The 26,156-nt window shown below is 42.0% G+C and overlaps 1 protein-coding gene and 1 long non-coding RNA gene across 11 annotated transcripts in view; one reads left to right on the top strand and one right to left on the bottom strand.

Moving 5' to 3' along the window:
• Nucleotides 1-26,156, top strand: part of SYT1 (synaptotagmin 1) — a 619,940-nt gene that overhangs the window by 572,663 nt on the left and 21,121 nt on the right. The window lies entirely within an intron of this gene.
• On the bottom strand, nucleotides 15,970-16,493 carry LOC149123548 (uncharacterized). Its single transcript, XR_016217156.1, has 2 exons — nucleotides 16,400-16,493; nucleotides 15,970-16,204 (listed from the first exon to the last, which is right to left on the bottom strand). It is a non-coding gene; the product is annotated as an uncharacterized LOC149123548 (long non-coding RNA).

The raw sequence follows: 26,156 nt of genomic DNA on the forward strand, positions 1-26,156 counted from the left end.
TCAACTGCTTGTATTATATCCCCCATGATTAGTCGAATGTTGAGGCCAGCCACGCTGCTTTGGAAGCCATAAAGCCCTCACTCAAACCCTGACAGTTTCACAAGTCATCTGTGTGACCCTGGATGAGCTCCTTAACAGTGTCAGCCTCAATTTCTTCATCTGCTAAAGGGGTATCACAATTCCTTTTTCATAGGGCTATAAACAAGATGACATATGACAGTGCTTAGCACAAGTCCAGACAAACAGGTACTTTGTATTCATTTTTTACTTCTCTGTGATTCATTCTTCTCTGAGTTTATCACTGGAAATCCCCCAGGATGATTTGTTACTTGTGACTAATCATTCTCTGTGTCCTTCTCCCCTTAATTTTAGTTGAGTGAAGCAAACTTTTAAATTTAGCATCAGGAACTATCTTGAAGGGAAAATAGTTTTGCAAAAGTAGCCTCTTATGTACGGTATTAAGAGTCCTTTCCACAAACGGGAGTGGCAGAGGGAGGATGCTACAGCCTGCCATGACTCCTTAGCACCAGGTGGTGGCACTGCCTCCCCTCTGCCTCACTTTCCCACCACCAGCTCTGAGATCCGGCTGCTCTCTAGAGCTGCTCACCAAGCTTTATCAGTTGGGAAGAACTGAGAGCAAATAAAAAGTTGAGTCATGGAAGAGTTACCCTCATTTGCCATACCATTGGGATGGCGCCAATGCTCGCATTTTCAGACGCGCACATGCTAAGCTCTGAGAAGATCCAGTCTTCTCTGTGGACCACTGCCATCAAAGTCTTGACGCAACTTGCAGGCGAGGATTATCTACAGCACAGAGCCTGTGATTTTGAGGTGAATCAGCGCCTTCGATGGCCTCCCCTGGTATCCGAGGAGGATCTGACTTCATGGTCCTTGCACCTCTCTTCCTTGTGGTACACTCACAGAAGGCTTTAGTTTCAGAGTGCAAATGTTTGGCCCTCATCCGGTACACTCAGGGTAAAGGTAACTCTCTTCCACTCCTCCGTCTTCTTTGACCAGTTCTCTACCACATCATCAACTCCTTTTTCTAGGTCTTGCCTCCTACACAGAGTTTCACTCCCTTAATCCTGTTCAAACTGCCTGTAACGCTGACCAACACCCAAAGGTGCTGCTTCCAGAACAGGTTGAACTGGGAATTGCAAATGCCAGGGTAAGAGTCCTGCCTGCCCTGGAGTCAGTGTGACCTGGGTGAGGGTTATGGGAAGCAGTCCTGAGTGAGCCACTCTGAACAGAAGATGGCAGTAGCGGCCCAGGATTTGGGCACCTCTTTCCCAGTCCTTCCAGCAAAGGGCATTTCTCTTAGGTTGAATGTGAGTCTCAGAACCAGAAATTGCACGTGTTCAAGGCCAAACAAACAAATGGACAAAGGGAGGAGCTGCTTCTGAGTCATACTGCAAAAGGAGAGGCAGAGCCCTCCAGAAAACAAACACAGGCTTTTTTGGAAAAAGCAAGGGTTGGAGATCCAGCGCGCATTCTTACTCAGGCTTTGGGCAGGTTGTTTAGCATGGTGACTCAGTCCGTGCCCTCATGTGGATTAAGGGATAAGGAAGTCTTCCTCACAGACTTGACAAAACTACTTTGTAGGTTCCAACATGCTATAAAAATACAAGACAGACCTTTTTGTTGGTTTTAGACTATTCCTTTGGATTTGTCCCTGCATCTCCAAATTCCCGAGGCAACTTTTTCTTTTTTCCTTTTTTTTGGTTCAAGTGCTACAACAAGAAACAGTTTGAACATAGGCCTGTTATTTCTCTGATAATTATAATTTTCCAGAGAGTTATGGCACAGAAATTACTTTGTAATCGCTCTAAATTCTTTGCTTCATCCTGAGTCTACATTTATGCACTCACTCGTGCTCCTGTCATCTGTTGTCTTGATTTATGGAATGTTCTCTCTCCGATATCCTCATTTCCTACCTCTGCCTCCTTTAAAACTTACTTAATATGGCTGCAAGGTCAAATTCCTCATCATTACAGCATTACATTCTCAGGTGTAATCATTACAGCCTTAATAAAGCAGGCAGTAACTTCCACAACAGTCTGTTTAATCCACTAGATAATTGCTCAGCCTTCACTATCTAACCCCTATCCACTCCCTTGCCACGATTCTAGAACCACTGTGTTATGGTTTGAACCATCTATTAATTTGGCACATGTGTTAATTAAAAATTCATTTCTAGCCAAGTACATGAAGGATCTGGGGCTGTGTATAAAAAAATGCAAATACGATTAATCTTAACCAGTTTCACTTGGAGCAAAAACAAGTAGCCAAAAAGTTTTCTCATAATTGCTATACACTCACAGACCCTTCAAAATTGAAAAAAATCATACATGTAAAGATACTTCAGAATTAGCTGGGCATTATGGCAGAAAATTTATGAGCCATGCTACCACCCAAAATCATTTTGATGTTGTTAATAAGGCAAACATGTATTACTTCTCTTTGCTCTACTTGTGACTGGGAGTGAATTTTATCCATAAGTAACATTAAACCAAACTAGGTTCTTACACCTGAACAGCCAAGAGGTACAGAAATTTCCACATAGCCTTATTAGAGAGTGGGATATGTAACAGGGCCATAATCTAGAATCAGTCCTCAGTTTTATTATTTATTTTGCTGCCTTGATCATTTTTCTGCACTCATTTGGCTTCAAGGCATAGACATTCCCTGTTGATTATCTCGGCTTGGCAGTGGGTTTCTGCTACACATTTTGATTCCTAATATGGTAGCGGGAGAGGGTTTTGTATGAGTTCCAGCGAGTTTCTCTGGGCTTGTGGAATGCAGTGAGGAAAGAATCCTACAGAGATGAAAACAGGAACATTTGCATTGATAAAGAGAAAAAGGAAAGAAAGACAGAAAAAGGGGGATAGCTCTCTCAAAATTTCTGGCCACTTACGCTTCTAATAATGTCTTACAGTGGGGACAGGGGTAGGGAGAACTGAGGTTAAGCCCTTTTATTGTCCATATTCTTGGCGACCATCTCAAAAAAAACCATTTTGAAATGCCTGAGTGTTTTTACAGAGGCACTGCTTACGAAACAAAGTTTTCATCTTCAGCATCCAAGTTTCAATCCCTGAAGCACCCTATCACACTGCCCTGCAAATTAGCCATATAATGAAGAAGTCTGAAAGAATCATTTTCATGTCCCCAAAAGACAGTTATAGATCGTGTCTGTTCACAGGGTATAAATTACAGTTGTGTAGCAATATGGACGAATGTTAAAGCAATGCCTTAATTGCCTCTCCGTGTATAGATTATTTGGGAGTTCGATACAGTTTTTCTCTCAAGGTCGTAAATTAGTTCACAGAAATACTCACTTGGTAAAAATCCTCTAACAGTGCTTCCCAGATGAAGTATTTTGCTTTAATAATGGACTCCTCTTCCCTAAATGTATTTACTAAAGGCCTCTCTCTGTACCTTAATAAGGTACACTTGCACTGGTGTAAAAATGTCATTATTTTTTATCATTATTCACATCCATTTAATGTACTTTTGTGTAATTAAGAAATATATTTGGCAGCTGTGGCCTCCAAATTGCCTAGGTCAGCATTGGAGGTCAAACCTAGGTAGGTTTATTTGGTGCTGCATAAACAAAATCGCTTGTGAGACATCATCTAGAAATCTAAGGAACTGAACACATATTATAGAAACGTGGAAGTATGATTTTTTTTGTCATGCTCCAAATATTTCCTTTTTCTGGACAAAGAATTTTTAGAAGCCCTTCACTAAAGGGTTCTAATTAGTTAGCAACAACCACAAACACTATTAGTACATTAGTTCAGCCCAGACTGTCTGAAAACAATGGACCCCAAAATAGCAGAGATGTAAATGAAACAGAAATGTGACGCTCTAGAACACAGCATAGTGTGAAAGGAAGCAATCCAAAGCAGATGCGGAGTCAACCACAAAGAACCAGGACTGCTATCTTTGCTCAGACTGTGGATTTCATTTCAGGGACCTATCTGTGCGGCACCTCCAGCCAACACATCCATTTGAGAAAGAAAAGGGAAAATCAAGGGTGAGCCTAAGCCCTACCTCAAAATTCTTCAAGTGCTACAGAGTAATTCCACCTAACATCTCACTGGTCAGAATCTAGTCTTGACCCCCAGCAAGGAGAGCTGGGACATGTAGTCTTTGTTCTGGGTGGCAATTTGCCCAGCTCAAAATTAGGATGCTAAAACTAAGAGGAGGGGTGACTTGAGTCTACAGCATAGTCAGGTTCACGGGCTCCTCAACTTGCTATCATTGCTGGGCTCAAGACGGTGACTCTGCTCCCCCATGTATAATGACATTTATTTACTTATATTAAAAGTAGCATTTTTGTTTCACTAACATTTATGTAGCAAAACTTTTTGAAAAATTTGAAAATGAGACAAAGTTTTTTTAAACAATCACAAAATTTGCCACCCAGAAATGAGTGAGGTTAACTTTTTGGTGCATATTTCAAGACCTGTTGTCATTGCGGATGTGTATATCTGCACACATTCTTTAAGAAAGGGGGAAGATAGTGTGTAATTTTTTTTTTTTTTTTTGACAGGCAGAGTGGATAGTGAGAGAGAGAGACAGAGAGAAAGGTCTTCCTTTGCCGTTGGTTCACCCTCCAATGGCTGCCGCGGCCGGCGCACCGCAGCCGGCACACCGTGCTGATCTGATGGCAGGAGCCAGGTGCTTTTCCTGGTCTCCCATGGGGTGCAGGGCCCAAGTACTTGGGCCATCCTCCACTGCACTCCCTGGCCACAGCAGAGAGCTGGCCTGGAAGAGGGGCAACCGGGACAGAATCCAGCGCCCCGACCAGGACTGGAACCCGGTGTGCCGGCGCCACAAGGCGGAGGATTAGCCTTGTAAGCCGCAACACAACACTGAGATCTTCTTCCGTCTTTGCATTATGATTTAAAATTGTTATAGATAACTTCAGAATATGGCCATTCCATAACTTACTTATCCAATGTCCTGTTGTAGGCCACACTGCAGTTAACTTCTCTGCTGCTAAACCTTTGCTGATATCCTCAGCGACCTTATTCAGAAGGTAGTTTTTAATGATCAAAGAGTGTGCATATCTTATAGCTTTGATATACCAAATTCCTCCCCAGATAATTTGTTAACATTTTAGTTCCCATCCAGAGCATATGGCTGTACACTTTGACCAACAATGAACTTATGTAATTTAAGTCTTTGCCAATCTGATAGACAAAAATATTGATCTCACTTTTACTATCCCTTTGATTATCATTAACACGGAACATTTCCACTGCCTTTATCTCTTTTTTATAACTGTGAAAGGGTATGACAGAAAAAAAGGCAGCTGATGGGCTCAAATTTGGTCTGAAAGGAAAAAGTCTCAGGTTCTTAAATCATGTACTCCAAGTCACGAAGCAATAAATGGAGAGGTTATCCTTCAACTTCAGGAGGCACTCAATGAAGGTGCTATCTGACCACTTTAAGAAATTACTCTAGGAGCTGGCACTGTAGCATTGTGAGTAAAGCCACAGCCTGCGATGCCAGTGTTAGTAAAATGGCGAAGTCTTATCTATGGAACAATCTACACCCTGACACCATCCTAGGCTGTAGCCCCTGCCACCATTGCTGGAAGCCAGATGGCCACATGGCCCAAACACCCTACCCCCATCCTAATGGGATTCACTGCCCCTACTTCCTTGCCCACCCCACAGCAAAGATTTTAAGATTTTTATTTATTTATTTGAGAGGTAGAATTACAGACAGTGAGAGGAAGAGACAGAGAGAAAGGTCTTCCTTCCGTTGATTCACTCCCTAAATGGCCGCAACAGCCGGAGCTGCACCAATCCGAAGCCAGCAGCCAGGAGCCAGGAGCTTCCTCTGGGTTTCCAATGCAGGTGCAGGGCTCAAGCACTTGGGCCATCTTCTACTGCTTTCCCAGGCCATAGCAGAGAGCTGGATTGGAAGTGGAGCAGCCGGGACTAGAACCAGCGTCCATATGGGATTCTGGTGCCGCAGGCGGAGGATTAACCTACTGCGCCTCAGCACCGGCCCCTGGCAAAGCTTGAAAAGGGCCAGTTCCTGAACATGTGGCTCTCTTTCTGTCTCCTGATCTCTGTCTCTCTCTCTCTCTGTCTCTGGATCTCTCTTACACTCTCCTTCTGCCTCTTTTCCTTCTTCGCCCCTTCCCTCCAGTCTGTCAGGTTTCCCCAAATAAACTCTTTCCCTAACTCTGGTGTTTGGTGTGTTTTGTGGTGGTCTTACAGCCAGCATCCCATATCAACACCGGTTAGAGTCTGTGATGCTTCACTTCTGATCCAGGTGCCTGCTAATGCACCTGGGAAAGCAGAGGAAGATGGCCCAAGTGCTTAGGCCCCTGCACCCATGTGAGAGACCTGAAAGAAGCTCCTGGCTCCTGGCTTCACCCTGGCCCAGCCTTGGCTATTGCAGCTATTTGGGGAGTGAATCAGCAGATGGAAGAGCTCTCTCCATCTCTCCTTCTGTCTCCCTGTAACTCTGCCTTTCAAATAAACAAATTGTTAAAAAAAAAAAAAAAAAAAAGAGAAAGAAAGAAATTACTCCAATTTTTTCTTCCATTGTTTAAGAAAGAAGCTACCAGAACCTTGGCTCACATTGTACTGAGCTTGAAGGATATGGCTTCGTTTGTGATTTATGAATTTCTTCCAGTAGTTATTCCCTTGAGTTGACTGTCAAGCTCTTGCCTCAGCAGAGTGGCAAGTAAAATAATCCAGGTCGTCAGTAAACCCCAAGATCAGTTTGCTCAGTCAGTTTCATACCAAATAAGATATTTCCCATCAAAGTTTGTAACCGAACTGGAAACAACGTTGTGCCTTGAAGTGGCTGATGATGTGTCATGTTTCACTACATTTGAAGCAAAAGTGATGTTCAGGAAGTAGCCAGATCACAACATGCCAGTCAAACGGCTGTTTGTATCATTTCCTGATGTTTGCTAAGTAGAGAATTTCAAGTATCTTAGGCACCTACTGTCTGTGAATGGGATTGATAGTGTTTTCTTGCTCTTGTGTTGTGTTAATTACACTGAGGTAACTTAATTCTTGGCAGGTTTTAATCCTTTCCTTGTGCCCAAAAGCTAAGTAGTCAATCAGAGATAGTTTGAATTCCTCAGGATAATTCCCACCAAGACTGTCAGAGCACAACTTTAGATAATTGCATGCCTAAATACTAAGATGCAAATACAAACAGGAGGAATGAACTTCATTCTCTACCAGCAAAACAAAAAACTCAATATTGAACCATAACCATTTCTTTTCTATGTATGGAATGAGGGCAAATACATATTTTTCTACGCAATTTAGTCTGGACCTTATATACAATGACTTCTGTAGAGCATATCCCAGTGAGAATTTTGTGGGCAGTAACACAGAACACTATAAGCCCATAGGATTATAAAACATCACTGGGGTTTGCCCCCCATCCAATTGTCTTGATGGAGTCTATTTTTCTCCCCGTATGGGGGAAGCTATTTATAGTCAAGCACCATTAAATCAAAATGCAAAAGAAGGAGAAAATGAATATGGGTTAATTGCATTCTGGATGCTGCTAAACCACAGTTGGTACAAATTATTGTGGTATAAGAATGCATTGTGCATACCAGGAAGACAAGTAATTTAGTGACACTGGGATATGGGTGTATGCCGGGAAGTGGCAGCAGATGAGGATTGTGAATGTGAACGTGTTAGCAGGGTGGAGACATACAGATCCTTTATGTCATGCTAAAAAGTCAGGACTTTGTCCTGAAGCATGGATCTCCCAGCAGAGTTGTCACTACTGTCCAGAAATGTCCCCTGACTATGCAATTTGGAACACTGTGTGATCTTTTCCCGCCTTATAACGTAAATAAGCTCTAGACCTGCAATGCTGCTGGAGAAATAAAACCTGTATTCCTTATCACTACATCTGCAGGGTAATAAAGGGAACACTATGGTGGAGACAGCTGTAATTCAAGCCGAAGGCTATTTCTTGCCAACTTCCTCAGGCCCTAACTGCCCAGAGATAAAAGGAAGACAAGTAATATAAAGGGCAGTAAGGCATCATTGCTGAAGCAACTCATTTCTTGTGAAACAAGTGGAAAGCAAGCAAAGAGCAATGAGGGCTGCAAGAATCATAGCAGGCTTCCGGGAGGAGGTTGTGTTTGTTGTCCCTACCAGACCTAAGGCGTAGCCTTCAGAGTCCTCAGGAATGAAGTGGCAGCAGGATTTGGGACCCTTTTTCTCCAGCTGGGATAGAGCAATCAGCATAGGCTAGTTTCTGGTCTCAGGCACCACCACAGGAAACACAAAGAGATTCTCACTTTTTAGGATCTTCTTACAGTGTTTATACCCAAAGAACTGAGGTAACCATTCCTTTATATATTTTCCATTTACTTCTTAGGGTAGAATTATTTATTTAAAATTCTTTAAGTTTTATTTATTTATGTCAAAGGCAGAGTGATGGGGGGAGAGGGAGAGACAGAGATGAGAGAGATCTTCTGTTTGCTGGTTCACTCCCTAAATGGCCACAACAGCTGGGACTGGGCCAATCAGAGCGAGGATGAGGAACTCCAGCTGAGTCTCCCACAGAGGTGGCAGGGACCTAAGTACTTGGCCATCATCTGCTGACTTTCAGGCACCTTAGCAGGGAGCTGAATCAGATGGGACTCACACCAGGCACTCTGATACGGGATGCAGGCATCCCAGAAGGCCGCTTCCCCTGCTGCACTGCAATGCCTGTCCCTCATTTTTTTTTTTTTTTAATTACAAAAGTCTATGTGTTCCTGACAAGGAAGTAAAAATAGACCAAAAGTTCTAAATTCTCTTTCCACCTCCTACGACTTACCCTTCTGTGCAGAGATAACCATGGTTATACTGCTTCGTGTGCTTCCTTCCAGAAATGTGTCATGCATTTATATGCATACAGTATGTTATTTATAAAGAATCTCATTATCATTACTATTGTACTTTTCTCCTATGACTGTGCTTTAGTGATAGTGCTATAAGGTTGATCTATGAGGGGTTTGACAAGGGTAACCTGGTTAGAAGAGGGTCTTGAAGCTTTACTGCAAAGCAGTTATGTAAATAGAATATCAATTGTGCACATCAAAGGAAGGAGGCTGCTGGGGACCTGGGGACACAAAAGTTGCACAAGCAGTTCCCTTAGCTTGACCACTTAAACACTTTTGTATAATAGCACATAAATGGTTGCCTTTGAGTCCACGGTGTGAATGGACCCTAGTCTTTTGATTGTTCCTTAGTAGCAGATTCCTACATCGTAGGTAGTTTTTGCCTTCATAAGCAGTGCTATTTTGAATCTCTCTGCACGTAACTTTGGATACTTGGGCAAATTCCTGTAAGGAGAATTGCTGAGCAGAGGGAAATGTTCATTTTCAATGTTGATAGATGTTGCCAAATTGCCCTCCCAAGACACTGTTCTAAATTACAGTCAGTGGGAGATAAAGCCCTTTTTTGTTGTTGTTGTTTTAAGATTTCCGTGTGGAAAGTGCTGATCTCTGCCACCACAGAACTAGTTCTGCTAGCCTAAGGTCTGCCTACCCATTTGCAACTAGAATCCCAGCCATGCATGCAAGTTCAGCTTACTCAGAGCTTTTGATAGCTCAAAGCAGTTTGCATTAGTAACGCAGCTAAACTGTGGAAGGCCACAGCCCCGTACGTCGAGAATCATTTTTGTTTTTAACTTTTGGGAGAGTAAATTGCTGTCAAAGGGTTTTCCTTCCAAATCCAAAGAAAATTCTATTGGGAAAGCAAACCAGTAAGAGAGAGGGAGCCACGAAGGTCAAGTCTGAGTTGCTGTTGTCAGGAAGACAGTTAGAAAGAACAAAGCAGAGACAAGTTCAGGAAATTGATAAAGAATGGTGTGACACTCACACAACCAGTTAGGACTCATGAAACAGAAGAGATGGTAGATATTTGCCTGAAAGCCCACTGAGGTGGGGACGGGAGCAAGACTGCATGGGAAAAACAAAACGGTGGGTCGTTTGCTGTATTCATCTCACACCCCAATGCTTCTGAGACACAACTTCGTTTTCATTAACACTTTATTATATATAAATCCTCTTCTAATAGCATTTTAGATGCTGTTCATACTTGTATAGTAAATTAGGTGATCGCTATATCGTCAGATATAGAAAAATGAAAGCATTGATAATTCCATTTCAGGTTTCATGAAACAGCTTTTAAAACCTCAGCTAATAATATACTAAGCCTTCTCATACATAATCTATGTTATTGATTAAAATCTCAAAATGGAAGAAAAAAGACTGAATCCAATTTTTAGCTAAAAGAATGAGCAAAAAATCATCAGCTGTGCTAATATTCCAAACAGCAAACTTAGAAATTTATTTCTGCTTCAAAATAGAAGTTTAAAATGAATACATTATATTGCATGTGTACTACTGTTGAAGAAAGGAGGTATAAAAGGGTACACTACACTCTTGAAAATGATTACACCTTCAATGAAATATGAAAAGAATAGCTTCTTTGTTGGTCAGCAAGAAAACCATATTTGAAACCCTGTGTAGTCATAAACAACAATACAAGAAGACTCCTAAGATATAAATATACAAATATATACACACATATATGTGCATATATCCTTTCTGCTCTTTGAGTTTCCCACAGTATCCAACAGTGAAATATTTTTAACTTAATCTAAATTGTAAAACATGCATCAGTTGCCAGTCATCAAAATTGTCTCTAAGGATTTTGAGGCAGCACAAAAACAATGGAGCAATGAACATTTGCATTTAGTCATCCCTGCTTCTGCCATTTGACATTGACACTTGTATGTTCCTCCTAACTGTGTTTTCTTATACTTTCCTTTTACATAGGATTAGCTCTTTAACAGTGTGGGTTGGTTTGTTGATTGGTTGGTTGGCTTTTCTTCTTCCAATGCCGAACAACATATTTCTAAAGGGATTTTAATGGAAACGTGAATTATCACATAGTGGCATGCCCTGCTGCTCGTACCGCCTAAACATCTCTGCCCATCTCCTTCTGCCTCCTCCCCCGGCCTGCCTGGGCCTGGACCCTCTCTACTCCTCCAACAATGGCAACAGCCCCCCTTGGCTCAGGCCTTCACCCTCTTCCTTCCACCCTCCATTCTCCTGCCAATGGCATCTTCCTAAAGCAAAAAATCCCACTCTGCCACTTTCCTGTTTAAAGTCTTGAATGGGTTTTAATCAGCTTCTCACTGCCACCCTGATGAAATCCACATTTCTTCAACTGCTCCCCAAGCCCATTCATGCCAAGGCCCAGGCCTGCCTCTCTGAATGACAGTGCTTGCTCCTCACTCACTCCTTCTCACGCTGTAGTAACACTGTGCCATGTCACACGTGGACGCTTTCATGGCGTCACTCCTCTGCTTGGACTGAGAGCCTCCACCACCACCTGGATACCCTAAATCACCTTCTGAGGTGCCATTCCTTGGACTTTCTTGTGCGTGTGAACCTCCTGGGGAGCTTATGAACATGAAGAGTCTGCTTCTGTAAGCCTAGGACGGGACCTCAAGTTCTGTATTTCCAACTAGTCTACAGTTCGTTTGGGGAACACACATTGAGGACAAGTCTATTAAACATTACTGCCTCTGAAAAACTTCCCTGCAAAGCTGATGGCCACAAGGCTTCCTCTTTCCTATGCTTACAACTTTGTTACAGACAGGCTATGCACAGATGCATTCCACAGCTCACACTATGTTGCCATCATTGCTTCCACCTCTGTCTCTCTAACCACCTTTGAATCACCAAGGGCTGGAATGGGGACTGCTGCTTCCTTGTACTCACAGCTCTAACATCAGGTCCAAATTGTAAATTGTAGGTGTTGCATAAAATTATTTTGAACACAAATTAATGAAATTTTAAAAATCATTGCCCAAATGACCATCTGACTAGATGTTGGTGAAGGTGTGTGCTGGACTGAAGGTTAAATTCACAACTCTCAAATTCATGGACTTTTGCATTTCTTGTTATAACCCATATTGGAACAAGAAAGGGTGTGGGGCTTAGGTCTACTCGATCCATGATTCTTTTAGCTAGCATGTGAAGTCTAGAAGCTAGCTAAGAGTTTCACAGTCCAGACCTGCTAGACAGCCCAACACTCTCTGTGGCCTTCTGGGCGACCTTACCATCCCCACATACAGCACTGCCTACTTTTTGGCAAAACCCTGGCCTTGCATAAAAGAATGAAGGAGACCTAAGGCATAATGAATAACCTCCAGAAGAGCGTTTGAGTAAGAAGTAGCACCTCAAAGTTGTCTACAAGCCTGAGAAGAGAGAGAATTAGCAGAAACAAACACCTGTGCGAAGTGTCTTCCATCACATCCAAGTAGCACAAGAATGGCCAGCCATAACTATTCCAACCACACTAAACTATCACCCTGAAATTTGGTCCGTGGCATATCAGTGTCTAGGAGATAGATAACATTTGCAGCACAGAGCCTGTCAATGCTGAATTACCTTTTAGACTCACCTGGGATGTGATATTTATACAATGTGAAGCCCTGGGGTCCCTCCCAGCCCAACTAAATCAGAATCTCTAGGGGCAAGGCCAAGGGGTCATTAGTTTGTAAAACCCCTAAGATGACTATAATGTGGAGGCAGAGTTGACAAACAGGTAGAGAAAGTGTATCACCTATATTAGATGTTTAAACTCCTCGAGAGTTGCCTCAAAACTGAATGTCTGGCCTCAGCACTCCACTAACTAGCCTCTGAATCAAATTCATTTTAGGCCAAATAGGAAGTTTAGCTGTTTTCCCTGTGCAGCAGGTGCTAAGGATTTGATAACTAAGAATTTCCTTCTCTCCACCCTCACCTCCCGTAACACAGTTTTCAGGTTAAGAAGAACATGAGGTGCAGAAAGACAGAAGCTGAATTCGTTTACAAAACAGAATTCCAGATCAGCCCGATTTCCTTTCTTCGAAGTCTTACAGTCTACCTTGCTTTCTTTCTAATTCTACCCACCCTGTTTCTCCTTGAATCCATCAGTCATAGCAGAGAGCTCCCAGCACTAGACAGCAGGTCAGGGGGGAGCTAAAGTTACAATGCAGAGGTTTCCAGACAATGGGATTCAATTACATGTACAAGCGCAGACACTGGCAGCATTGGCTGTCCTGCTGCCAAGTGTGGAAGGGCACTGTGCCATCCACATGGCAGGCTCTTCATTAATGTGAGTTGAGACTGACTCAGAGCTCATGTTTTAAAGAACATTTCAAACCTACAAAAATAAGTGTAGATAACAGTGCGCAGAATAGGAACCCACCATCTCAAAAAAACAACACGTAGCATCAATAATCCAAACCTACCTTACCCTGTCCCTTTTCTCTCATGAGAAGTAACCATTTGGTTTTGAATTCAATCTTGAGATTCTCAAGCATCTGTTGATAGTTTATGGTTTCCATTCCCATGCATGATTTTAATGACACACAATTTTGTTTTTGCATGTTGTCAACTATCTAAATGGTATTCTACCCTATGTGTTTTATGTTTTAAAAATTTATGTAAGTGGTATCATGTCCTTCTGTGATGTGTCTCTCCATGTTTTATTCTTGCGATATATCCATGTTGACAAATGTAATGTTGTTGCCTTTTTATTGCTCTATGATATTCCATGGTAGAAACATACCCTACAGGGAATGTTTGCATTCTTCTGGAAGAATGTGTGGGTTGTCTCCAAAGTCTTCCTATCATAGACAATACAACAAAGAACATTCCTGGGCATGTCTCTCATGTGAGAGTATCTCTAGCATACTTACATAAGAGTGGGCTTGCTGGGATGGAAGATATGCACATCTTCCACTTTTTCATGACAGAACCAAGTATCATCCCATTCAGAGGCATGTGAGCGCTCCGTAGCCTACATCCTTGCCACGTGGGTACCCAGACTGTGTTCAGCTAATTTCAACTGGTTTTTCCTGCAACGTCCTGAAGAAGGCAGCACAACCTGGCAATTGTTGCTTGCTGCTTCTGGTGCCGCATTCGAGTTTAGGGGTCCCCGCCTAAGTCACCGCTTGAAATCTTTTGACCGTCTCTCTGTCTCTCTTAGACCTGGTGTCACCCCCGCCAGCTGCCTGGCAGTCTCGTGGAAGGACAGAAGGTTCCCTCCTGTTTTTGCTTTGCACACTTCTTTTTTCCAACATGAAGGGAGGCAAAGAGAGACAAGTCAGTCTTGAATTAAAATACTTTGCTGTTCAAAGGAGCGTAAGAGAGACATGATGTGGGTAGACAGCAATGCCTTTCCATTCGGAAGCAGCCAGCAGTAAGTAATCTAATTAGAAGGCATCACACACAGGCATAAGCTGAGCTTACATAAACTGCAAAAGGAAAAAAAAAAAAAAAACACCAAAACCGAGAAGTAGGGAAAGGTAGTCAGCACTGACGGCCGTGTTGTTCTTCTGGAACAGATGATATTTAATGATATTTACGTTTTGCCCTCTTAGTTATGTTGCTCCTGGTTCCCTAAGGAAGCAAAACAGTGTTTAGTTTCACAACACCTCCTAGAGTTCCCCTCACTTTGTACTGAGCTGAAGTCCTGCCACGTCCAAAGTTCCATGGAGGCAATGCAGCCTTCAGAGATGGCATTCCTTTCAACAAAGCAGATGTGAACTTGAGCTGTGCTTAAAGATTTAAAATGGCTGCCCTAGGAGGGGGATTTATTGTTAGAACTTTCAAAGGAGTCCAACGTTGACTTGTGCTAGAAGTACTTTTTCCTTCCTGAGGCCTGAATTTAAGATCTCATTGCTTGAAAATAAATGAATGAAAAACAAAATTTTATTGCTGTTCCATGGGGGCGGGTTGGTGAGTAGACAAATAAAAGCAAATTGCTTTTGCATTGATGACTGTTTTGAGTTATTACACCTTTTTCCTCTCCATGCTGGTAAATCAAACTTTCTTCAGGTGGAATCTATCACTTTTTCAACAAGATATGAATAGATATTCTGGGAAGCAAAATTCACACTAAGGAAAATATGGGGTTAAAGAATTTTTAAGAGAAAATCGGGTTTCTTTAATGTCTTGGAGTCTTTCATATGCTAATGTTTTTCCAAATCCTGAAGGCAGGACTCTTAGAGATTCTGGGTTTCTAAACTATTGCACCACAGGTCAGTTTTTCAAGAAACACCTCATGGAATTGAGTTCAAAGGACATGCTTTTGGAAAATGCAAAGACATATTCTCAGGTTGACTACACCATCATTCTTACTAAGCATTATGACTCCCAAAACCCACTTATATGTCATTCTTGGCTGAAATTCTTTCATGCCAGAATGTCTTGACCCGTTGGTTGGTATACATGCTGCACTCGCGCTAGGCATTGCCGTGAAGATATCAAAGCATGCCTAATTTTTGCTTCCTTATTTGTGACGGGTTTTGGTTTTATTTTTTTCTGCTTAAATGTGACAAGGATATCCTTATTCTGGGGTTTCAATTATTCAATCAAGGATTTGCTTGCAATACTGAGTATTCTGTCACCAGTATTTCCTAAAATGTGGTGTGCTCTTTCAATCAGTGGATGTGGTTATTTTTTCTCTTTAATTTCTATGATATTTGTAAATACTTTTCTTGTTTCTTTTAGTGGATGATTTTATTCAAGGACATGAATTTTCCTCGCTTAACTCCAATTAATTGTATCTTTTAAAAAAGATTTATTTATTTATTTGAAAGAGTTACAGAGAGAGTGTGGGGAAGAGAGAGAGATCTTCCACCTACTGGTTTACTCCCCAGATGTCAGCAAAGGCTAGGGCTGGGCCAGGTCAAAGCCAGCAGCCAGGAGCATCCTCCAGGTCTCCCACATGGGTGGCAGCAGCCCATGCATTTGAACCATCTTCAGCTGCATTTCCCAAGCCATTAGCAGGAAGCTGGGCTGGACATGCTGCAGCCAGGACTCAAACCGGCGCCAATTTGGGATGCCGGCATTGCAGGTGGCAGCTTTTCCTGCTATACCACAATGCCAGTATCCAATTCATTGGACTCTTTTTTTTTTTTTTTAAGATTTATTTGACAGAGTTACAGAGAGAGAGAGGTAGATACACACACACATACACACACACACACACACAGAGGTCTTCCATCTGCTGGTTCACTTCCCAAATGGTCACAATGGCCAGAGCTGCGCCCATCTGAAGGCTTCCTCCAGGTCTCCCATCTGGGTGCAGGGACCCAAAGACTTGAGCCATCTTCCACTGCTTTCCCAGGCCACAGCAGAGAGCTGGATTGGAAGTGAAGCAGACAGGAATTGAACCAGTGTGCATATGGGATGCCGGCACTGCAGGCGGCGGCTTTATCCACTAAGGCACAGTGCGAGCCCCCAATTCATTATATTCTAGTTCCATTGGTTACAAGCCATTCCTTTAGGTCAGTACTTTATTTGAAAGCATGTTTGTTTAGCTCCTTAATAGAACACCTTTGTTTATTTAATCCATGATACAGTTTTTATCCTCAGCCTCCTTCAGTTCTGTAACCTTCCTCTTCTTCTATCATCTCATCTTTGAGCTCATGTTTTTCTCGATTCATGTTCTCATTAACTCGGTTCATGGTACAAAGTCCTTCCAAGGAATTTTGTTTTGTTCTTTGGATTATGTTTTCCTTCCAAGTGGGGGGTTTTTATCATTCCTTTGCATACTGTGTTCCTTTCAGAGTTGCTTGGTTGGCTTGTTTCTGTTTGGGAGTGTTGCCTTAGTGAATTAAGATGGATCACTGTTTTTCTCCATCTCCTCCATACCTGGTCAGCTCTTTCAGGGCCTTCTCTGTGCTGATTTAGTGTAGGTGAGTTCTTGACTTCTTCTCCATATGACTTTGTTCTCCCCATCCCCAGCTATGACTTGAGAAGTTAGTGTTGGATACCATGCATTTTGCTGCAGCCTAGGGAAGTGGTGAGGTGGGCAGAGCAGGAAGGAGGAAGCTCTGCTGAAGCTGGTAGACTTCTGGGTGACTTAGAATCCATGGGCTCTGCCTTGGCCTTGGGGGATTTCTTAGATGTTTTGAACTAAGTTTTGCTTACTCTGTAATCTCCATCCTAAAGAGGAACATCCTAGCATTTTGGCTTTTTCCCTGCCATTCAATACATTTTTATTGAGTCCCTCTTTGCTACAAGGCACAGGTTAGAATCTCTGTGAACACATGGGCCAAACATCTCCTTTCTCATCAGTTTATACTCAATGTGATAACTTTACTGATCAATACATGTGGTATCACAAAGAGTCAGCCTATTTCTGCCCTGTAGCCAATCCCAGCCCCTCGGACAAAGGAAGGAAAAATTTAGGATCATTATTTGGTTAGCTTCTCCCTAGATTTGAGGGCAAAAGTTGGTCTTAAGATCCCATCAATTCATCAGTTCCCTTCAAGGAGCAGGGAGGGAGGTCAGGTTAGGGTTAAGAGATCCTTTGTGTCACTTCAGTATCTCTTGTTTTCTGGGTCAGCATTCCGGGGGTGGGGGTGGACTTTACCTGCTACACTAAGAGCCAGCCCCCAAATACTTTAAGACACAGACATAAATAATAACAATAACAAAGTTGAGGTAGCTTGGTGGAGCTGTGCGCCAGTTTAGCCTCTTGATCTTGGCTAAAATATATTTCAAGGATTTAAACTTTGGAGTAGTTCTGAGAAGGTGGTTGGCCTTGATCCTGCATACCACAAAGTAGATTTCCTCATATCTAGGAAATATGGTTGTCAGAAGAGTTTTTCAACTCTATGATATGTTATGTACAAGACTATTCTTACACAATCCCATGAGAATCTAATCTCTCTCCTGATTGCAACAACCATCTATACAGACAGTGGCAAGCAGAGACAAGAAGAAAGAATACAAGCCAATTCCCTAGACATGTATCAAGACACAGACACTGGGTTAGCACTAGAAATCAGGAGCACCACAGATAAATATCTTTCCAAAAGATCATCCTTAACTCAGATTATAAAGAGAATATTTGCTAAATGCTTTAGTTAATAGGGAATTGGGATGGCATGGGCTTGCAGGTACTTATATCACTACCATGCATGCAATGTAATTTCCCCCATCCCGAAATGCCATCCTCAGCTAGTTGCCTTGAAAGCTGGTTACTGTGGAAATGCCTATCAGTATTGTGTGACCTATTTAGAGGAATTTCTGCATGGCCAGAAAACAACCACAGGCAGCCCTACGGATGAATCACACTCTGTCCCTGCGAGTGCCTTTACAAACACAGGCCAAAGATGTACTGCAGCAAGCGTGTGAGTGCCGTGTGCCTTTGTTCATCATTAAGATTTGCACAAGTTTTTGTGAAATTCCAGTTGTCTTTAAGCATTCCAAGGAAAAAAGAAGGTAGTACAAACAGCAGCCGTCCTGAGCATACAGACATCTTTTCTCTTCCTACAATTTGAAATGTGTAGCCATGGTTGTATTGATTTCCCAGCAGGGTTAACATTTTTTCCATTTACACAGTTTCTTTTTAACCCCCAGTCTCTGTTTCTTGAGGATTTTCTAGGGGTGCTGCGGTGTGATTGACAGGCGGTTGGTGAGGACTGATTTTTACACACTGGTCATTAATAGCTTCCTAAACACACTGATTAGATGATAGTTATTCTGATTCCCTCAAAATTATGTTACCACATCTATATAGTATTACCTCTATTTCATCTCCCATTTTGCTGTGAAACATGTTTTTGTGATTGTACACAGATGTGGCTTTTGAGTTTTAAGTGTTTTCCATTAATCATTGTCCTGTTCCACACAGAGACAGATGCTTCAGCTGCTGCCCCCTCCCTTTTTTTTTTTTTTTTTTTTGAGAAAATTTTAACAGTACTTTAATGCACTTCTGAAAATTAGGTTGAGAAAAAGTAAACCTTTTTATGCTCAAAGAAGCAGCAAGTAACAATAGAAACCAATTGTTACCCAAAGTAGGTCAAGCTGATTGTGTACAATGTTGACTTTCTCCAGTTAACAAAGTTGTATAGGAACAGTTTTGCCTAAAAGGCATTGATAATGCTTACTGGCGTGTGGCCTGTGACTCATTTCTATTGTTACCAAAAAGAGGCATTAAAAACACAAAGAGCTTTTCCATGCAATTCAAATCCAGAAACGGTAGCTTCTCAAAGAACAGTGTGTCCATCCTCTTCTCCATTTCTTCAGTGAAGATTTTTAACTGTCCTTCACAGTGGCCCTCAGATGAAGTAACAAGTTGTGAGTTCGTGGCTGCAGAGTCACATCCAGCCCGACTTGTTAAGAATCAGCCCTTCTGAAACCAGACCTGGAATCCTAATCACCTGGAAAGTTCCGGACAAGATTCTAAATCAAACCTCTGACTCTGCCCAACAATTCCACTAGATGAATTCACTCTGCACTGTCTTGGGTGGATTTTCAAGGCAAATCATGAGCTTGCTTTAGACTGTTTCCTCTTGGTCTGATCTGTGCTCCCAGAGATGACAGTGTTGAGCATTTAGTACTAGCAACGCTTCCCACCCTGAAGCGAAACTGGGAAGAATAAGAACAGAGTGTTCTAACCTTATCCATACCACAGGCAGTTATTCAAGGAAGAAAACATATTTCACAGCCTTTCACTGTATTCACTTTCCTTAGAAATAGGGCACAATCTTCTGAAGAATGATGCAAATAGCTTTGCTTGAGACAGTTTCCATGGGCTCATTCCCCCTTCTCTATGGAAACTGCCTCCTGAGCTGCCAGCAATCCAGTGCCAATCATTGACACCTCCTAAGTCTTTTGATACTGTGTGACAGTGATAATCTAATATTGATAACCCACAGACACGCACACCACAGGGAGTTATCTAGAAATTGATAAGGCACACAACAGAACACTGATGTTTGTGTTTCCAACAAAATTGTATGAAAACGTCTAGTTAACATAAAAATACTTTTGACTCACTCTAGGTAATCCATAATTTTTGTCAACTTCTTTTCAACCTGTAGAGTAATCCTGATGAGAGGCTTGGAGAAGGGAGTGGTGGGTGAATCAGCTATTTTTAATGAGTCCCATCAGCGAATTTTTCAGTGTCGAGTGAATAAACCATGCCACTCAGATTTCCAGGGGCAGCTCTCAAGGGACACTGCCCAAGAAGTCTTTGTAATGTTTAGAACCCTGACTCACACATGCTAAGAGAATAAACGAGAAATCACTACCCATTCAAGAATCACCTATCGTGAACCATTGGGTTATCAGCTTAGCCAGTGGTCAGGAGAAGGTGGGGGAAAAATTAAAAACAAAAATGCTGTGAGCTTAGAGCTTCGTGAGGAAAAAGACATGTAGAACTCACACAAATATAAAGGATGAATTTCTATGAGGATTTTAAAAGGAGAAAGTACTTTAGAATAAAATGGCAAGAGAGTCTCCATGAAGATGAGCTAATAGAGCTCAGGTTAATGAAAGAGGGGTGGGGTATAAGGATGACACTGGGAGGCTGAAAGGGCAGCCTGTCCAGAGTGGGGGCAGCAAGAGGGATGAGACAGAAACTGCACACATCGAAGGAGCAAGATCATTAGGCGCCACTACGTGAGAAATGTGGACATTTCCATTACAGTATAATGACTGGGTTGAAAACAATAGGAGTCCTACCATGTTTTAGTCATCCCCCTGCACAAGGTAGGTAGTCCAAAATTGATTGAAGTTATGAGTGGTGAGCAATGATGAATGTTCCCAGTCACAAGGCTTGAGTGATAACCACTATTAACTGTGTGGCCATGGACTGTTTACTAAGTATCAAGGTCCTCATCTGAAAAATGGAGGTAATCATACTCACCTCTCAGGGTGGCCGTAAAAAATAAAACAAATGTTAGAGAGAAGCTGGTACAATCCCCCTTAATAGCTTTTTTTTTTTTTAATTTGAAAGAATATGTAGCCCACCCTTAAAGTAATAAGCAGCACAGGGACAGACATTCGCCCTCGTGTGAAGATGCCAGCTAGGACGCCCATATCCCGTACCGGACCGCCTGGCTTTGATTCCCAGCTCTGGCTCCTGACTCCAGCTTCCTGCTAATGCAGACTCTGGGAGGCAGCAGTGATGGCCCAAGTAATTGGGTTCCCGCCTGGATTGCATTCCTGACTCCCGGCTTGGCCCATTCCCCACTTCCCCCAGCCATGGGAGCTGTCTTTCTTTGTCTGTCTCTCCCTCTCAAATGAATTTTTTTAAAAAAGAATATGCAAAACATATTTGAGACCTGGGCAGAAAGGAGCTGAGCCTTGGGGGTCAGAGTTTCGAGGCCCTACACTGGTCCTCTCCTCGAGGCATTTCTGTGGTATGAAGATGCCAGAAGCCCAACAGAACAAAGTCATTTGGAGGTAACAACCAACCCTACACTCTAGAGCTTACCCCAGGCACCTGAGATCACAAGGTTCCCCTCCATAATGATCCCATGGTGATTCACAAGGTCTTCAAGGGTCTCTTCCCCAAATGCAGATGTGCACCTAATATCTGAGGGTAATTAAGGAGACTTGGGGGCCTGTGAATGGAGCGTAGACACACAGCCTAGGGTATGTGTGTATATGAAAGTTCTTACAGTGTCTGCTGAAGCTCAGATGAGAAGAGAAAGGGGATTAGACAGTGCCAAGAACAAACCTTATCCACATTCCCAGATTCCATTGTGAAATTCTAAGACAGTTCTGAAAATTCTAAATGCAAATCTGGATTCTCTGGCTATTAGGAGTCCTTGTCTGTCACAATATGAGAACAGAAAGTATATATTTTTAATTTATTCAAAAGTCAATGAATAGATGGATAGACAACTAGACAAACAGCTCCTATCTGCTCCTTCACTCCCCAAATGTCCAAATTGGCCCGAGTTGGGAACTCAGTCCAGGTTTCCCACATGGGCAGCAGGTGTGCAACCTCTAGAGCCCCTCTCAGCCTACTCCAGGTCCGCATTAGCAGATAGCTGGAGTCAAGAGCTGGAGCTGGAAGTCAAAGCCAGGCACTTCACTGTGGGATGTGGGCCAAATGTCTACCCCAAACACACATATTTTAACTTCAAATTATAACTTTTAACTATGTAGACATAAAGTATATGGGCTTGCATTTATAGTTTTAGTCTAGATGAATATAACAGGCAGATTTGATTCTGTGGTTTACAGAAGATTCTATGTCACACAAAATTCCATTTCATTTAAACCATTCTAAGATATAAGGATTTCCTTTTTAAGAAACTCACACTAGGGGGCCAGTGCTGTGGAGTAGTGGGTTAAAGCCACCGCCTGCAATGCTGGTATCCTATATGGGCGCCAGTTCACATCCTGACTGCTCCACTTCCTATCCAGCTCTCTGTTACGGCCTGGGAAAGCAGTAGAAGATGGCCCAAGTTCTTGGGCCCCTGCACTGCATGGGAGACCCTGAAGAAACTCCTGGCTCTTGCCTTCTGATCAATGCAGCTCCTGCTGTTGAGGCCATCTGAGGAGTGAACCAGCAGATGGAAGACCTTTCTTTCTCTCTCTCTCTCTCTCTATCTCTCTCTCTCTGCCTCTACCTCTACCTCTCTGTCACTCTGCCTTTCAAATAAATAAATAAATCTTTAAAAAAAAGAAACTCACATTAGGACAATCATGAATTCCCATTATGCACAGGAAGACTAGAAATGACCAAGGGAAAAAACAAGTTCAGAGGAAGACAGCCATCCAATGGCCTCCTTTCTTCTCTACACACGCATAAGCACTATCCAAATATCACTGCATTTATGTTTTATGCAACTGCACATCCATATACGTGGGGGTGGGGGGTGGAGATGAAGATATAAAAGCTGATGATTTTTAGAATTAACAAAAGGTTAGTCCTTTCTGCAAAATTGTTTGCATTCCCTAAATGTAGAGCCTCAAATTCAAATTAAGCATTTCCAACTGAGTGAAAAGTGTCTGCCTGCTCCCAATTTCTCTGACAGATATTGCTGTGTAAACCATTTAGCAAGAGAACATACACTGTCATAGGCTGTCTTTTCTACTACAAAAATGAATGCATTGATTTCAACTTAGCCATTCAGGAATTTGTGTCTACTCTTTGCCATTGAACTGCAAATTCGGTCAAGAGAAAACTGGATCGGATAGTCAAATACAGGGTTGAAAAAGAACTGTCTGAAAGATTAAATATCTGGCCTCTGCCCTACAGGGCTAAGGGGAAATACAAGAAAAATGGAATAGCCATTGAAGTTATCTTGGGCCCAAAGTCCTCAAGATGAATGTTGGCCTGGCAGAATAAAATGGAAACTGGGAAAGATAAGGCCAGGGTGTGCACTGTAGCACAGCATGCAAGCTGCCCCCTGGGACCCCACATCCCACACTGCAGGGCCTGAGTTCACGTCCCAACTCAGCACCCACTCAGCTTCCTGCTAATGTACACCCTGGGAGGCAGCAGGAGATGGTGCCAGTACTTGGGTTCCTGTCACCCGTGGGAGACCCAACTGGAGTTCTGGACTCCTGGCTTCAGCCTGGCCCAAACCTAACTGGTGTGCGCGTCTGGGGAGTAAATGTGTGAATGGAAGATCTCTGTCTCAGTCTCTCTGTCTCTCTCTCTTTCTCTCTGTCACTTTGCCTGTCAAACGTTTAAAGAAGAAAAAGAAACAAGTAACCAAAGGATAAACAATGAAGAGCCTGACTACTCATGCCCCTGCGCCATTTCTGTGGCCCATAGTTGTGGTTCTGGAGTCTTTTCAGGGGTAAAGCATCTTATATAGGGTCAATTCCAAAGAAATAAGTACATACAATACCATTATTGTGGTTTTCACTGAGATCTGAAACACAAATGTGTGGTGATTGACATTAATCACAAATTTGTCTCATTAACAGCAGTGAGATTACCATGGAATTATATTATTCTGTGTCGTTTTCCTATATTCAGTATAATATTAAAGCCATAGTTTATTTTTATGTTCTCTTTATAAAACTGTAAGGAAACTAGATTAGCGTGGTAGAAGTTGATCTCTCTGTAAACTACTCATTGTCTTGATGTGCAGAGTGCCAGCTGATTTCAAACAGAATATTGCAGCTTTATGAAAAAGAACTGTATTTGAGCCTCAGTGAACCAAAATGAAATATCTCTCTGGAAATATAAGGGAAATCAGCATTCAAATACAAAAGCTTCATAACACGCCAACCAAGATGTTCAAAGGTTTTTTTGTTTGTTTGTTTTAAACAGGACATGCATTATTCATACTGTAAAATTTAAAACCCAAAGTAGGATGTATATGCGTTATCAACAATGTTATGATTCCTTCAAAAAAAAACCCCTATGTTTGAAATGGGAAAACAAAAGACGCACTGTTCATCCTCTTCTAAGCCCATGATCTCTGTCATGTCATTGAAAGGCAGGAAGGGGAGGCAGCTGAAGGAAAGAACCTCCCCTAGAAAATAAATGCATTTTCTTTTTTAAGTTGAGAAAGAAGCATTTAAGACATTTCCAGCCCAGAAATCTCAGGGGCTATTACCTCACTAACCAGGAGATATAACCAGAACCTTGACAAGTCTAGAAACATTTTGAAATAAGGAAGTGAAGTGTTCTCCCCATTCCTTCTCAAAGCATTTTCAAGTTTTTTCCTCAATGATTCAAAGAGCACTATAGCTCCTAAATTCCAAATGCTTGAATGGCAGAATATCCACAACACATGGAGATATCTTACAAGGCCGTCCATGTCAGGAGCAGGGAATTGTTGGGAGTAAAATTGATTCTGACTACAGCTGTTCAAGAACTGGGTATGCCTGAGATAACCCCACAGAGGCGCACAAACCCCACTCAGTCATAGGATCTACGATGGGAGCTCTATTCTCTCATCATTTTCATTTGGTACTGTGTCCTATCGCCTGGAAACCGTCTCCCTGTGGATATGGACTAGCATTCATTTGTCGTCTTACATGTACTTAAAAATCCTAGCAATGTTACCAAGTAACAGTGCTACCGATGTTGTTTCATCAAGTAGAAATGTGTAATTATTTTTGAAGAAATATCTTACTAGTGACCTTTCTCTGGCATAAATAAGAAACTAAGCTCAAAGCTCCAGGAAAAAAAAAAAAAGGCAAGTCAAGTTTACCATTTGCAATTTTGTTTGCTTTACCAAACCATTTGACTTTCTTTGTTTTTGTTTTCCTTAATCAGCTCTTACAAACAGTTTATTCTTGATCATCCCACTAAACTCTTTGTAGTCATCCAGAAAGGATCGAAATAATTACTACAGTTTCTGCTCTTCCATGTTTGCCTTTTCTTAGAGATTCCTCAGAGTTCCAGAGAAATAAGCCTTGGGTTACAGATGAGGAATTTTGCCTTCAAATCAAAACAGAAAATCCTCAGTGGTGCAAACATAATGGGCTCCTCCCTTCCTCTGCTAAGGGAGGAGTTCAAACCCTCCTATTTTATCTGCCCTGAAATACACCCGCTAGGAGAAACCTTTCTTTGCAATATTCTTATGCTTCTGTTTTTGCTTATCCATTCGTACACTTTTAGTCAAGTCGCTTGTAGTCACATGTAGTCCACTTGGCAAAGTTAGCAATGATTGCTGGAATTCAGCTGTCCCCACCGCCGGGCTTTCTGTTTAATTCATAATAATTGCCTTTTGCATTTATGTTGTCTCTTCAAAGCGCTCTGCCACCATTAATGAACTAAATCAGCCCATGCTATTTTATGACCTGTCTCATTAAAATGGGGTTGATTTTCTCTGTGGTAGTCACTTATGTAATGTTGTTTTCTTCTCACAAACACTGCACTTAACTAATGTAAATTCATTTTTAAATTGTGTGCTCACATAGAAAATTTTCCAGAATATAGTTTTAATGCTGCATCCCTACCATAGCATTACAGGGAGCATTTAAATCCATACAGGCATTTTAAACTATAAAGACCCATAAACTCTTTAAAGCAGCCTTCTCTAAGTACTTGTAAATTATTTATAAAGACCCCCTCAAGTAAATATATGGAAACTGCCAGTGATAGAAATGGAAATGGTTTGCTCTGTGAACCCTATTACTATTTAATTATTTGTATACAGTTAAATGATTGGCTTACTGATGAAGTCAGGCTTATTCGATAAGTGCAAAAGAAAAACTGCAGCTGGCAAAGGAACCGAATCCTAATCTACTGTGTTTTGACTATGCTGTGTCTGCGCACGCTGAGCCACTTTATGCAAGTGCCTCATGGCTCCTTCCTGGGAACGTGATCCACTGTGGGGAGGCAATATCTCTCTACAAATAAGAATACACAGGC

The sequence above is a fragment of the Oryctolagus cuniculus genome, chromosome 11 (assembly GCF_051225735.1).
Source record: "Oryctolagus cuniculus isolate XC-2025 breed Fujian yellow rabbit chromosome 11, ASM5122573v1, whole genome shotgun sequence".
NCBI classification, from domain to species: domain Eukaryota; kingdom Metazoa; phylum Chordata; class Mammalia; order Lagomorpha; family Leporidae; genus Oryctolagus; species Oryctolagus cuniculus.